The 13,700-nt window shown below is 40.8% G+C and overlaps 1 pseudogene; it reads left to right on the top strand.

Annotated features, from left to right (window-relative positions):
- Window positions 1-558: 558 nt before the first annotated feature.
- Window positions 559-2,907, top strand: LOC136880917 (ATP-dependent RNA helicase DDX42 pseudogene; annotated as a pseudogene).
- Window positions 2,908-13,700: the final 10,793 nt, after the last annotated feature.

The raw sequence follows: 13,700 nt of genomic DNA, 5'->3' as shown, positions 1-13,700 counted from the left end.
ACTTATTAATGCTCATTAGCCTTTTATGCTGTGAGTGTTTTAGAAGTTATTCGCCGTGTAATATCGGAACTCCATGGAATAAACATATCCGTTTGAACATTGTTTTCTTTGGTTTTTACTTGTCATTATGTTGGTAGTACAAATCCTGAACATCTGACAAGTACTGCATCATCAGACTGATGAGAAAGAGTGTATCCAGTGTAGTAAAAGCTTGAATTATATCTTTCTTGAATGCCTGTTCCAGTATAAAACGTCGGTTAGCCTATCTCTTGCGTTATCACCTAGAATAGTTGAGCTATCCAATCGTGCTGGAACATATTTAGAGTGATAAACTGTTATTTTGATGAACTATATATGTGTTGACATATTTGACAAACGGACGTATTAGTGAATTTCTACGTGCTTTGTTGATATATTGTATATACATTTTACACATTTTTGTTAGTTTCGTCGTATTGTTTCTGTATAAAAGAAACAGTTGTGACAGTGATAAAGTTTGCGGCGGCTATCTTTCACGAAATACTGGTTTGAATATTCCTTACAATAAAAATAACAGTAATGAGCTTTAATAGGGGAGGAAACGGAAAACCGCGAGGCTTTGGTTTTTCAGGGTTTCAACTGAAAAAAGAAAAAGACAACCAATTACCTCCCCCTCCATCAAGTGCCATCAGTAAGCATGGCTATTCTACTATGTCTGCTATCAGCCAGAATGCTTTATCTGCCACCTTTGTTTTGCCAAAGAAGAGGTCCAAAACTGAGGAGGAATATTTTGATGAAGATGATGAGCAATCAGCACCTGCTCCTCTACTGGAATATATTCCTGCACCTGGCAGCCCCTCCTATCAAGTATCAAAAACTGAGAGTTCTGATTCAGAGGAAGATCCTTTGGATGCTTTCATGGCTGATATAGAAAAGCAAGTGCAAAGAGAAACTATAAAGGAAATGGGAAAGGGAGAAAAGGGAATCAGAGGTGATATTGAGGAAGAAGATATGGAAGAATCATACTACCGATACATGGAAGAAAATCCACTAGCAGGTGTTCAGAATGATGATTCAGATCCTGAAATAGAGTATGATGAAGATGGCAATCCAATAGCTCCAAAGAGAAGCAAAGAAATGGACCCCCTTGCACCTATAGATCATTCTGAAATTAAGTATTCAGATTTTGAGAAGAATTTTTATACTGAACATGAAGAAATAATGTGTCTGAGTGCTGAACAGATTGAAGAGTTAAGACAGAAGCTTGGAATTAAAGTAACAGGGCTTCAACCCCCAAATCCTGTTTGTAGCTTTGTTCATTTTGGTTTTGATGAAACATTAATGAAAGCAATTCGCAAAGCAAATTATACTCAGCCTACACCAATTCAGGCTCAAGCTATCCCTGCTGCTTTAGGGGGAAGGGACATTATTGGAATAGCAAGGACTGGAAGTGGGAAGACTGCTGCCTTCCTCTGGCCAATGTTAGTACATATCATGGATCAGAAGGAACTTCAGCCCGGAGATGGCCCAATTGGATTAATTCTTGCACCAACACGTGAACTCTCCCAGCAAATTTATACTGAGGCAAAAAAATTTGGTAAAGTGTATAATATCCAGGTGGTTTGCTGTTATGGAGGTGGGTCCAAGTGGGAACAGTCGAGAGCTCTCGAGGATGGTGCCGAGATTGTGGTAGGTACACCAGGGCGTATGATCGATTTGGTGAAAATTAAGGCTACAAATTTACAACGAGTGACATATTTGGTACTGGATGAAGCTGATAGGATGTTTGATATGGGTTTTGAGGCTCAGGTACGATCAATCTGCAATCATGTTCGCCCTGATAGACAAACTCTTTTGTTCAGTGCTACATTCAAAAAGAAAATAGAACGTTTAGCCAGAGATGTCCTTACTGATCCTATCAGGATCGTCCAAGGTGATGTTGGAGAGGCCAATACTGACGTGACGCAGATTGTGATAGTGGTCCCAAGTGTCGCAGGGTCTAAGTTCAATTGGTTGATGAACCATTTAGTAGAATTTCAATCCAGAGGAAGTCTCCTAATATTTGTTACTATGAAGACTAATGCAGAGGAGTTAGCCAATAACTTAAAATTGAAGGAAGTTGAAGTGTTGTTGCTGCATGGTGACATGGACCAGACAGACAGGAACAAAGTAATTACTCAGTTCAAAAAGAAGGTAGTCAACGTATTAGTAGCAACTGACGTGGCAGCTCGAGGACTGGACATTCCTCATATCAGGACAGTGGTAAATTATGATGTTGCTAGGGATATAGATACACACACACATAGAATAGGAAGAACAGGTCGTGCAGGGGAGAAGGGTACTGCATACACTTTGGTGACCGATAAGGACAAAGAATTTGCTGGTCACCTTGTTCGAAATCTCGAAGGGGCCAATCAGGAAGTGCCTAATGCTCTGTTGGACCTCGCGATGCAAAGTTCGTGGTTCCATAAATCACGATACAAGAGTGGAAAGGGTAAGAATGTGAATGTTGGTGGTCGGGGCCTAGGCTATAGACATAAATCAGGCTTGAAGTCTTCAGAGAACTCTAGTGCAGGTGCAGTCAATGTGTTTCCTAAAGTCCCACGAACAGGTCCAGGTACGGATCGTCTCTCCGCCCTTAAAGCAGCCTTTCTCAGCCAGTATCAAAACCAGTTCATAGCTTCATCAGACCACACATGGGAACAGATTCGCAGTCAACCTGGCTTCCTACCTCCATCACCACCGTCATCACAATCATTAGAACAGACTCGTTGTCAGGCTGAATTTTTGCTTCCTACCCTACCACCACCACGATCTATGCAGCAGTTATCGCAACCTTCACAACTGTCACTGCAAGAAACGAATCAGTGTTCTGCCCAGCGAAAAAAGAAAAAGAGCCGATGGGACACAACTGAAGATTCATGTTAAAATATATTTTGTAACGTGATTATTTACGCATAAAATTTGTCCTTAATAATGTGCTTGGATATGTTGCTCTGTGAATGCAGTGAATATTTAAAATGTATACTCTCGCTTTGGTTGTTCAGGGTTTCAGGCACGTAGAGCTTGGCTTGCTACATGCCTTACATTAGTGATGTTTTGATCTGGCAGGATGAAAGGTGTTGTTAAACTTTTAAAAACATAGATGTGAAATATTCTTCTGTGGTTATGTTGTCGTGAATCCTTTACTGTCACTGTCTTTGCACATCTAAAACAGAAAACTGATGTTCTATTTTACAATAACAACAATAAAATTCATTATTGTCATATTATTGTCATGTTGTGAAGACTGTTTAATTTTATTGTTGATTTTATTTGAGTTGTAAGTCCATAGAATGTTTTGATGTAGCGCTCCATGCCACCTTATCCCATGTTTAACCGTTTTCTTTTTATGTAATTACTGTACTACATCTATTCTGTTGGGTTTGTCGCAGTCATGCCTTGCCCTACTGCTACTGCTCTTACCACCAACAGTTCCCTCAAACACTAATTGAACAAGTCCTGGGTGTCTCAAGATGTGGATTAACATTCTATCTGGTCAAAATTCCCCGAATTGTTCTCCTCTCACCATCTCAATTCTGGATGACTTAATTTGAGATTTGATCCACCTACCTGTCCTTCAATATTCTTCCATAATACCATATTTCAAAAGATTCTATTCTTTATTTTTCTGTGATGGTTATCATCTATGTCTCACTTCCATTCATTTCCATGCTCCGTATAAAAGTCTCAGTATACCTATGTTTGAAGTTAACGAACATTTTTCTTAAGAAGGGTCTTTCTTGTTTGTGCTACTCTGTATATTATGTCAGTCTTACTTCTGCCTTTATGAATGATTTTACTACCAAAGTAATAATATTCATCTGCCTCCTTGAAGCCTTCAATTCCTAATGCAGTATTTCCTGTATCACCTGATTTTATGCACCTGCATTCCATTACATTTGCTTTGGATTTATTCTTTTCTTGTTTAAACATATGAGCAACAAACTCTGAAACTGAGGCAGAGAATACACTTTACTACTGATTCATTATTGGTAAATAATATTTGCTACAGTACTGCTTTTTCATGGGAAATGGAATTTTTAAATTACTTTCACGTCATAATGTGGAACTTATATTTTTCTGACCGTTCCATAGGTAGAATGAAAGGTCTACATTAAATGTGAACAAAACAGTGAAATGAAACTTGTACCTATGACTTTCTGGATGGAAAGATTCAACTTTCCTCGAAGAAGAAGAAGGTCAGTATGAAACAGAACCAGGACCACCCCTGGGAGATGAGGCAAGGGCCAGTCACTGAAGTGGGACTATCTGATAGACTATGCGATGTGTGGTGTTTGAATCTCCTCGACATTCATGCAGGGTGTAGAAAAATAATTCCACCCAGTGATAATAAGCAGTGATAAGTGTCATCAAGACAGACTTCTAACTCACAATTCGTATCGTATAATGTTGCTTTAGAGTAGGCCTGTAGCCCAAATGCCTCAAAAAGACCACACAATTGATTAAATTGCAGTCATGTACCAAAACCCAGCTTTTTAGCATCTAGCAGTCATGAAACATCTAAATCTATCAAAAAGAGGATGTGACAATACTCCCTTATTCAACCATTGAACAAAGTGTAATGGAGTATATAGGATCCATACTGTTGTCTGTCAACACGGATCAAAATATGAAATTCATATCTTACGATACTGTTGAAGAAAAGTGAAAAATTGGACTGAGACCAGGCAAAATGATCATATAGGCGTAAATTATGATTGAGAAACTACATCACCTTACTTTTGACCCAGCTGTCTCTGGATAATGATGAGTTAGAGGGTTCATTCCTGTCCTGATACTTTTATCACCATCAGTGATTACAGGACAGCATATTTCGTACAGCCTCTACAAGGAAAGAATGGAAGATAATCTAAGGCAGCAGCAGTTCAGTAGACAAGAGAAATGAAATTTTATATTGTAAAGGAGTAATAAGTCAGTATGATTATTTGCAGTTTCTAATAAGATGGTATAACTGATGTCAACAATGAAGATTTTAAAATGTGTGCATGTGTGCACGCGTGTGTGTGTGTGTGTGTCTCTCTCTCTCTCTCTCTCTCTCTCTCTCTCTCTCTCTCTCTCTCTCTCTCTCTCAATTTAAAATATGCTGTTGTGTGCTAACAGGAAAGGAAGCAAGCTCAGAGGAGATGGGGCAAGCAACCTGTTGCTTCAAGCTGAATCCGACAAACATGTAACGGTGTTTTCATCAAATACGCAAAGAGTTGATCAGGGCAAAGGAAGAGCCATTGAGTCTTCACCGTACACAAGACCCTTAGGAAAGGAGTGGTGATGTTGGCAGTTTATTTTCAGTTTTCTTGTTTCCACTTTCCTCATTCTCTCTATGCATCATGATTTTGCAGTCATTACTTCTCATTGATTTACCCCCTGTGGGTGGGGACAGTAGAATAACACACACGATATTCCCTGCCTGTTGTAAGAGGTGACTAAAAGGGCTCTTAACTTGGGGGCATGGGTTGGCGATCATGGGGCCCTCAGCTGAGTCCCAGCATTACTTCTACTTACTTGCACCAGACTCCTCACTTTCATCCTATCTAACCTCCCTTGCAGACCTCCTGACCCCAACAGTACAAGAGCACTCGAGGCCTAGGGAGTCTTCCATTTTTATGCTCTTCATGGCCCTTGTCTTTCTTTTTGGCCGATACATTCATTTTTTGAGTTGTTGGAAATCTTCCAGTTTTCTCACTGATTAGTGTTATATAGAGGATGGTTGCCTAGTTGTACTTCCCCTTAAAATAATAACCACCACCATCACCACCTTCTCATTGATCTGCTGATTCTGCCTCTTGTATGACCTCATTTTGTACCCATTTTCTCCATATATGTTGAAAAAAAATTGTGAAAACAGTGTACACTCACTCAAAGATGAATGAACACATGGTATTGTATAAGTTCCTCGCAGATACACATTTCTCTGAAATGATTGAACCTATAGATATAACAATTGAGGCCAGCGTTACAAATCATGTCAGTGTTTTCCGGGTTTGTAGGAGCATCTGATGGTCCCAATGTTTCACCGAGGACAGCGTTCGGCATTATCCATGGTTCCGTCTGAATTCGATAGCAGCGAAGCTCGCCGTGGAATGGAGTGGTGTTACAATCCCACCTCATTTTATAGTGCAGGCAACGATGCGCTGCTCGCCTGTTGGTCCGCCATGCTGGAGGGGTGGTCGCTGATTGGCTGTCCTTCGGCCAATGATCGAGGCATTAAGGAGCCCGATGTACGTTGGCGTGCCTTGGCAGAAACGGGCAACTGATCAGACATTATTTTGTCTGGTCTGCCCCTGCCATCGTGTCCTCCAGGTTTGAAGACTTTCACGACCGGAAACCTAATTTTGTTAACCCGCTCGGATTCCTCCTTGTGGTTGTAGTGTTTGGTGTGCTTCAGGATTTCAATGGCTTCCCTCTGTGGCCGGGCATGATAAGGTACAGCGGTGTCGCTGTACTGTGTGTCATGGACTGCTAACTGCGAGTGTTCAGCGACCGATGATCTGTCTTCTTGTCCCAGCCGGCTAGGTCTGTTATGCTCCTTCAGTTGTGTGGCGATGCTGTGTTTTGTAGGGCCTATGTACACCTGGCCGCAGCTGCACAGGATCTTGTAGACACCTGTTGTGGAAAGAGGATGGCACTTGTCTTTAGCAGACCAAAGTGGTTCCTGATTTTTCTTCATTGGCTTGTATATGGTTTTTACCCCAAGGGACATGGCTTCTATCACAGTTAGTCAGAACCCTCAATGAAACATCAGGACCATCACTTGCTGCTGGACCATGGCCCATAAGCCCAGAAAACACTGACATGATCTATAGATCTAACGTATCTTGTGGGTATCCACACGGTTTGCACCTAAGTTTAATATACTTCAGTGTATAAGAGTTTATAAAAGTTAAGGTGAATTTTTTCCTAATATTTATGAGGTTGATGGCATTTTCTTCTGTTTTGTGAGTTTGAAATTTTAACCATGCCTGGTGTGTTTCTTCATGATATTCGTCACACTCTGGTGTCCACCAAGCATGTCTTTTCTGTGGATTTAAGGAGGCTAAATTTTAAGCCTGTTGTTTGAGAATGGTATAAGTTCTTCCAAATCATCTGTTAATTTTATGCTCCATGTGACTTCTTGATATTTGTAATTTCTTATTAATTGGTGTAGATTGTAATTCCTTTTCCTTTGTTTTTTGATTTCATCTTCTTTAATGGTGTGAATTGCATTTTGATTTTGACTATTTAGTGGTCTGAACTGGTGTCTATTCCTCTCAGCATTGTAATGTTGTAAATTTCTCTATGAAAGGATTTGTCCATACACACATGATCCAGCTGCCATTCCCCATTTCTCCAGTCAGGGTGTTTCCAAATTTTAAGTTTGTTTGGTCTTCTTTTGAAGTATGTGGATTTGGAAATGAGGTTGTGTTCTCTGCATAATTCAACAAGACTTTGATCATTCTTATTTGTAAATTTTGTGTCGAGCCCATTTCCCAATTATATCTTGGTACTGTTTTTCCTTTCCCAGTTTGGCATTGAAATCCCCTAATAGAATCATAATATTGTTTTTGATTTATTGTCTGTTCTAGGAGATCAAAAAATTTTCCACTTTTTTTCTGGTCTTGTTAGAAAATTTGTCTCATTTATGAAGTATAAATTTTGTTTGTTGTTTTTAATGTTAAAGTTGCAGTTCTTGGTGAGATGGCTTGAAAGTCCATGATAGAGCCTATGATGTTAATATCTACTACAAGACCTGTTCCAAATTGCAGGCATTGTTTCATAATCTTTTGTCCAGCCTTCCCATTGTAAATTCTGTATCCTTGAGACGCAAACGGTTCCTCCATTGTATTTCTCATCTCTTGGAGCCCCACTATCAAAATTTTCTGTTTACTGTATTCAATTCATCAAAAAAAATTAAGTTTTCCTGCTTTCAATAGAGAATTACTATTGTGTATCGCAATGTTGTTGATTTGGCTATGCTTGATCCTGTTCTTGTCTTCTGATATACGTTTGGGTGATTGTAAATATTCTGACTTGTTGCTATTTTTTAGGTACTTACCCACTGAATCTGATGTCGCCTTCTCCTGCTTTCTTGCTCGGCAGAACGGTGGAATTCTTTTTCTAAAAGACCTTTCCATAATTGACTTTCCAAGGTAGTCAGCTTTGAGTGGGAGCAAGCTCCGATTTACAACTACGGTTGTTAACCGTAGAGGAATTTTGATTTAGTTCATCTTCTGGAAATCTCCAATTTACCAGAGGCTATCCAGCCGCACCACGGAGAGGCATGAACCAAAAATAACATGAAGATATTGAGATTGGAGAATTTAATTTTTGGTTCTGGAATTAATTATGGCCATTGTTGTTATTATTATTATTTTTCTATACCATAAGTTGTTTGTTGAATGGATAAAGCGCTGACTTTCTGAACCCAGGTTGGCAGTTTAAATCCCACCGCAGTCTGATGGTATTTCAAGGTGATAAAAATTCACCAGCCTTATGTCAGTATGGGTGGGGACGGTAGAATATATTTCTGGTATCCCCTACCTCTTGTAAAAGGCAACTAAAAGGGGTTCTCAACTTGGAAGCATGGGTTGATGACCACGGTACCTCTACCTCTTGTAAGATGCAACTAAAAGGGGCTCTCAACTTGGGAGCATAGGTTGATGACCACAGTTCCCCTACCTCCTGTAAGAGGCAACTAAAAGGGGCTCTCAACTTGGGAGCATGGGTTGACAACCACAGTTTCCCTACCTCTTGTAAGAGGCAGCTAAAAGGGGCACTCAACTTGGGAGCATGGGTTGATGACCACAGTTCCCTACCTCTTGTAAGAGGCAACTAAAAGGGGCTCTCAACTAGGGAGCATGGGTTGACGACCACAGTTCCCTTACCTCTTGTAAGAGGCAACTAAAAGGGGCCCTCAACTTGGGAGCATGGGTTGACGACCATGGTTACCTCACCTCTTGTAAGAGGCAACTAAAAGAGGCTCTCAACTTGGGAGCATGGGTTGACAACCACGGTTACCTTACCTCTTGTAAGAGGCAACTAAACGGGGCTCTCAACTGGGGAGCATGGGTTGACGACCACAGTTCCCTTACCTCTTGTAAGAGGCAACTAAAAGAGGCTCTCAACTTGGGAGCATGGCTTGACAACCACGGTACCCCTACCTGAGTGTAGTATTGCTCTCACTTTGGTTTCACGTGGTCAAATCTTGTTCCCTTCTGACCCCGCTGGTATGCGAAGCCTAGGGAGTCTTTTATTCTCATGCCCTTTGTGGCCCTTCCTTTCTTTTCCTCTGGGATTTGGACCCACTATCTCCCAAATGCAAACTCACGGCTGTACACCCCTAACCACATGGCCAGTTCACCTGATTTTCTATAGACTGATTTGTTTATGTGGCCCTGTAAACGGCCATTGGTATGGAGCTGGGTTAAAAGAGCTTAGGAAGCATGCAACAAGATTTGGGTTACAGATGTTGTTTAACGCAGCACAGTTCAAACTGATGACCTCCGTGGTTTATACAGAGTTGCACGCAATGTAGTACGACTGTCTGTCATGATGCAACATCACCGGCGTAATGGATCAGCACATAGTGATGAGCTCTCTAAGGTTACCAGGATTAGCTGGCTCCTGTACATACACCAGTTGTTTTACATGGCCTCATGGAAAAGATCACTGGGCATAAGATCCGGTGAGCTGGTGGGCCAGGGAAAAGGTCCTCCTCTTCCTATTCATTTTGCTCAGGGCTCTGAACTTTGGAGCATGTGTTGGCAACCACGGGACCCTTCGCTGATTCCTGGCAGTACTTACGCTTACTTATGCCAGGCTCCTCACTTTCATGTACCCTATCCGACCTTCCTTGGTCAACACTTGCTCTTTTCTGACTCCAATGCTATTAGGTTTGCGAGGGCTAGGGAGTCTTTCATTTTCACGCCCTTCCTGGCCCTTGTCTTTCTTTGGCTGATACCTTCATTTTTTGAAGTGTCGGATCCCTTCCATTTTTTCCCTCTGATTAGTGTTATATAGAGGATGGTTGCCTAGTTGTACTCCTCTTAAAACAATAATCACCGCCACCACTCTTATCCATTTATCAGGAGACATAGCATGGAGACAGTTCTAGATGACCTCTGCTGGATGCAGTGGACCTCCGTGATATTGAAACCAAATCTTCCAGCAGTCAAGGAGTGGTACGTGTTCTAAGAATGGTGGTATTCTGTCATCATCGAGAGAACTGAAACTGATTTAGTGAAGAACATCATGTATCCATCCATGGTCTCCATGCTGATTTGAAAATCACCAGGCTATTTCTGAGCACATGACAAGAGCTACATGGGGTATTCTACGAACTGTCATTACCTCACCTGATTACCGTGATTACATCAGATCCCCCTGTGAGTGGGGGCGGTAGAATAACAGCCACAGTATCCCCTGCCTGTCATAAGAGTCGGTTAAAAGGGGCCCCATTGGCTCTGAATTATGGAGCATGGGTTGGCGACCATGGGGCCCTCAGCTGAGTCCTGGCATTGCTTCCACTTACTTGTGCCATACTCCTCACTTTAATCTGTCCTATTGGACCTCCCTTGGTCAACTCTTCTTCTTTTCCAACCCTGACACTATTAGGTTTCTGAGGGAGAGGGAGTCTTTCATTTTCATGCCCTTCGTGGCCCTTGTCTTCCTTTGGGCGATACCTTCATTTTTTGAAGCGTCGGATCCCTTCCATTTTTTCTGCCTGATTAGTGTTATGTAGAGGATGGTTGCCTAGTTGTACTTCCTCTTAAAACAATAATAATCACGACCACCACCACCACTGATTACATCGGACTCTTGCTGCATGCCACTGATACCAACATGTAGATGATGTGCCATGGTGAAATGGATCAAAAACAAATTATTTGCACTCTCTGCAAGGAAGAAACCAGCAAATACTTTATCGCATCTGGATATTTAGCATCTCAGAAAAGAAAAAAGTTTGGAATATTCATGGATTTGAAGTTATGCGCAAAATGTAAATACGTAGTAAATCATTCACATACACTGTATAAAGAAAAATTCACACTTTTAACATTTTAAACAAATTATCTAGAAGGGAGATATCATTTAGAAAAGGCAATATTCAAGAAAATTAAGAAAGTACTTTATCTAATTAGAATCTGATAAAGGATGAACTTCTTCCAAGTCGGATTCCTCTCTCTCCTCACTCCTCTTTCCCACTGCTGCTCATATCGTTTGGATTGATGACAAATGGTCGGCAGTCATGTCACACAGACAGTCCAATTCACAGGATCTCGGGTCTTCCACCACCATGTGATGAACAAAGGCACCAATGCTTCATTAATGCCCTGACTTCTATGAGCTTAAAAGTTTTATTATTACACGCAACATATCCCTTTATCGGACTCTACACCAACTCAATGAGGTAAAGCTTCCATTAATCCTTCGAGAATGGATGATGTCTTATAGAGATACAACATGTTGCAAACGGACAATGTCATAAAGTTATTGGTACAACATGGTGGGTCAAGCACGAGGGCATGTGTCTTCAGCACTCTCCTATTTGAATTGTTTGCTTACATTAATGACAATGTATAGAAATTGGTTCTTGCATATTATTTTAGACATAAATTATTTGAGAAATATTTTGGACATTCTTCATGTACGGACATCATGCCATGACCTGGCTAATGAACTACCCCACGCAGGTGTCCTGTGGTAGCATTAACCAATAAACGTTAACACGAGCACTTACTCGCTCATGTTTCAGCAGCACTGGATCACTAGATGGCGGCAATACAGTTCATTTTGGAGAAACCACAAATAGTGTTCTACCCTCGGAGGTCCTTTAAAGAAATGGGGACCAGTGAGGTCATTATGCACGATGTCACACCAATCTCTATAAAATACTTTCCCGCCTTGCCAATACTTTACATATTTTACTATACTTAATTTCCGTACATGTTTCGAGCAGCATAGCGACAAGTAGCCAAAGGAGCAAGGACATATTTACTTGGTTCGGACTAATGTAATGTTATTTTAGTTTTTGGATAAATTTGGTACCAGCTGAAACTGAAGGATTTGACGGTTAAAATGGCTCACACAGTTGGACGGGATTAAGAGGAGAAATTTCTGACTTATGTCAAAGGTCTCAGAAATATAGCAGACTTAAGGAAAGGAAAAATTTCAAGAAGAGAGCAGAAAAATATTTTAAATTCAACATATAGTGATTAACTTAATATATCTCATTTATTTTATGAACTGAAAATTATTCTATTTTAAAGTGTTTGCTACTGTAAATGACATAGTAAGTGTACATTTAGACACAAAGAAACATGATACATACGGCCCTTTACATCGCTAAATAAACAAGTCAGTCTGTGGAAAATAATAATTATACAACCTTACCACATCCCAGAAAATTGGCAGTGAAAACAAAAGTACTTGCATTGGATTCGAACCTTCGAGCACTGCCCACTATCACATCTCCTACCGCGTCCTTGTCATGTGAGGTACTGTGAGGCTTGACATGCAGCGTACAGTTCCCAGTCTATAAAATACCTGCTCCTGGTCTGTGTGTGCACCCCCTGTTGTAAGGTACGTGTTCTTCGTATGTTCATTCAAGGTACCCATAATGATTTAATAATGGCTCTCACGATTCTTGCTGTCTTCTAGCCCGTAACCACACATCTTGTTATATTACGTTGGTTTGGGAAGAGGGACCGATGTGTTTCAGAACTGTAGTAAAAGTAGCGGGATGCATAAAATTATATTGCAAGGGGCTGGTGGATCACCGGGTATATATAGGATGGTCAGAAATTACGTGACCCAGGTATATGAGTGTTCGAGTTTTGGTCATACTGATAAATAAATAAAAATCGATATCTTGCACCATTGTCATTTTATCAGTTGCTTAAATTAACCAATGAGATCGCTTTGAGGGCAAATTCAGATGGGCTTTGCGCAGTAGTGTTGCTGAATCTGCATGTGACTTAGGATGGGCTTGAGAACCACACTGAGAAATCAGCGTCAAACACAAACACACTGTGAGTGTCACCATAGCGTGATCCTGTTAGCTCCTATAAGAGTCTCCCCTGGTGTAGTTTTATTCTTTGACTGGTGATCTAATGCCAATTTTAAGCCATGTACAGATTTAACAACACTGCAATGCAAAGCTCATTTGGATTTGCCTGCAAAGCGATCTGATCGGCTAACTTTAGCAGCTGATAAAGTGAGAATTGTGCTAGATATCAATTTTTTTTCAACTTACCTGTCAGCATGACCAGCCGTCTAATGCTCGGTTCACGTTGTTACCAATCACTCTGTATATGTACAGGGAACAGATGGAGATCAATGACTTGGCAAATAAGAATGCACAGATAGAGTACACATCAAAGAAAGGTAGCAGTCCAAAATGTTTCTGTCCTCCACAGGTGACGACTTGGACCCCTGTCTTCTTTTAGTGTATACTCATGTTTAAATGGTAGCTCACTCTTCTCCTTCTGTTTCCTATACATATTTTGCACCTGATCACTAATTATGTCAGTAAATCTTCTGGCACAGGTCTGTCAATTCTATGCACAGTTAAACGCCAGTCAGTCCTACGATCTTGAACATAGGAGATGGTCTGACACCATGGTTTGTTGGTTTGAGTCCCTTTGGTGGAAAACATATCACCATCAAAATGTTGGTTGGCAGGG

This window comes from Anabrus simplex, chromosome 9, assembly GCF_040414725.1.
Source record: "Anabrus simplex isolate iqAnaSimp1 chromosome 9, ASM4041472v1, whole genome shotgun sequence".
Lineage (NCBI taxonomy): Eukaryota > Metazoa > Arthropoda > Insecta > Orthoptera > Tettigoniidae > Anabrus > Anabrus simplex.
The sequence above is the reverse complement of the archived record's forward strand: the minus strand, read 5'-3'. Positions and strand labels throughout refer to the sequence as shown.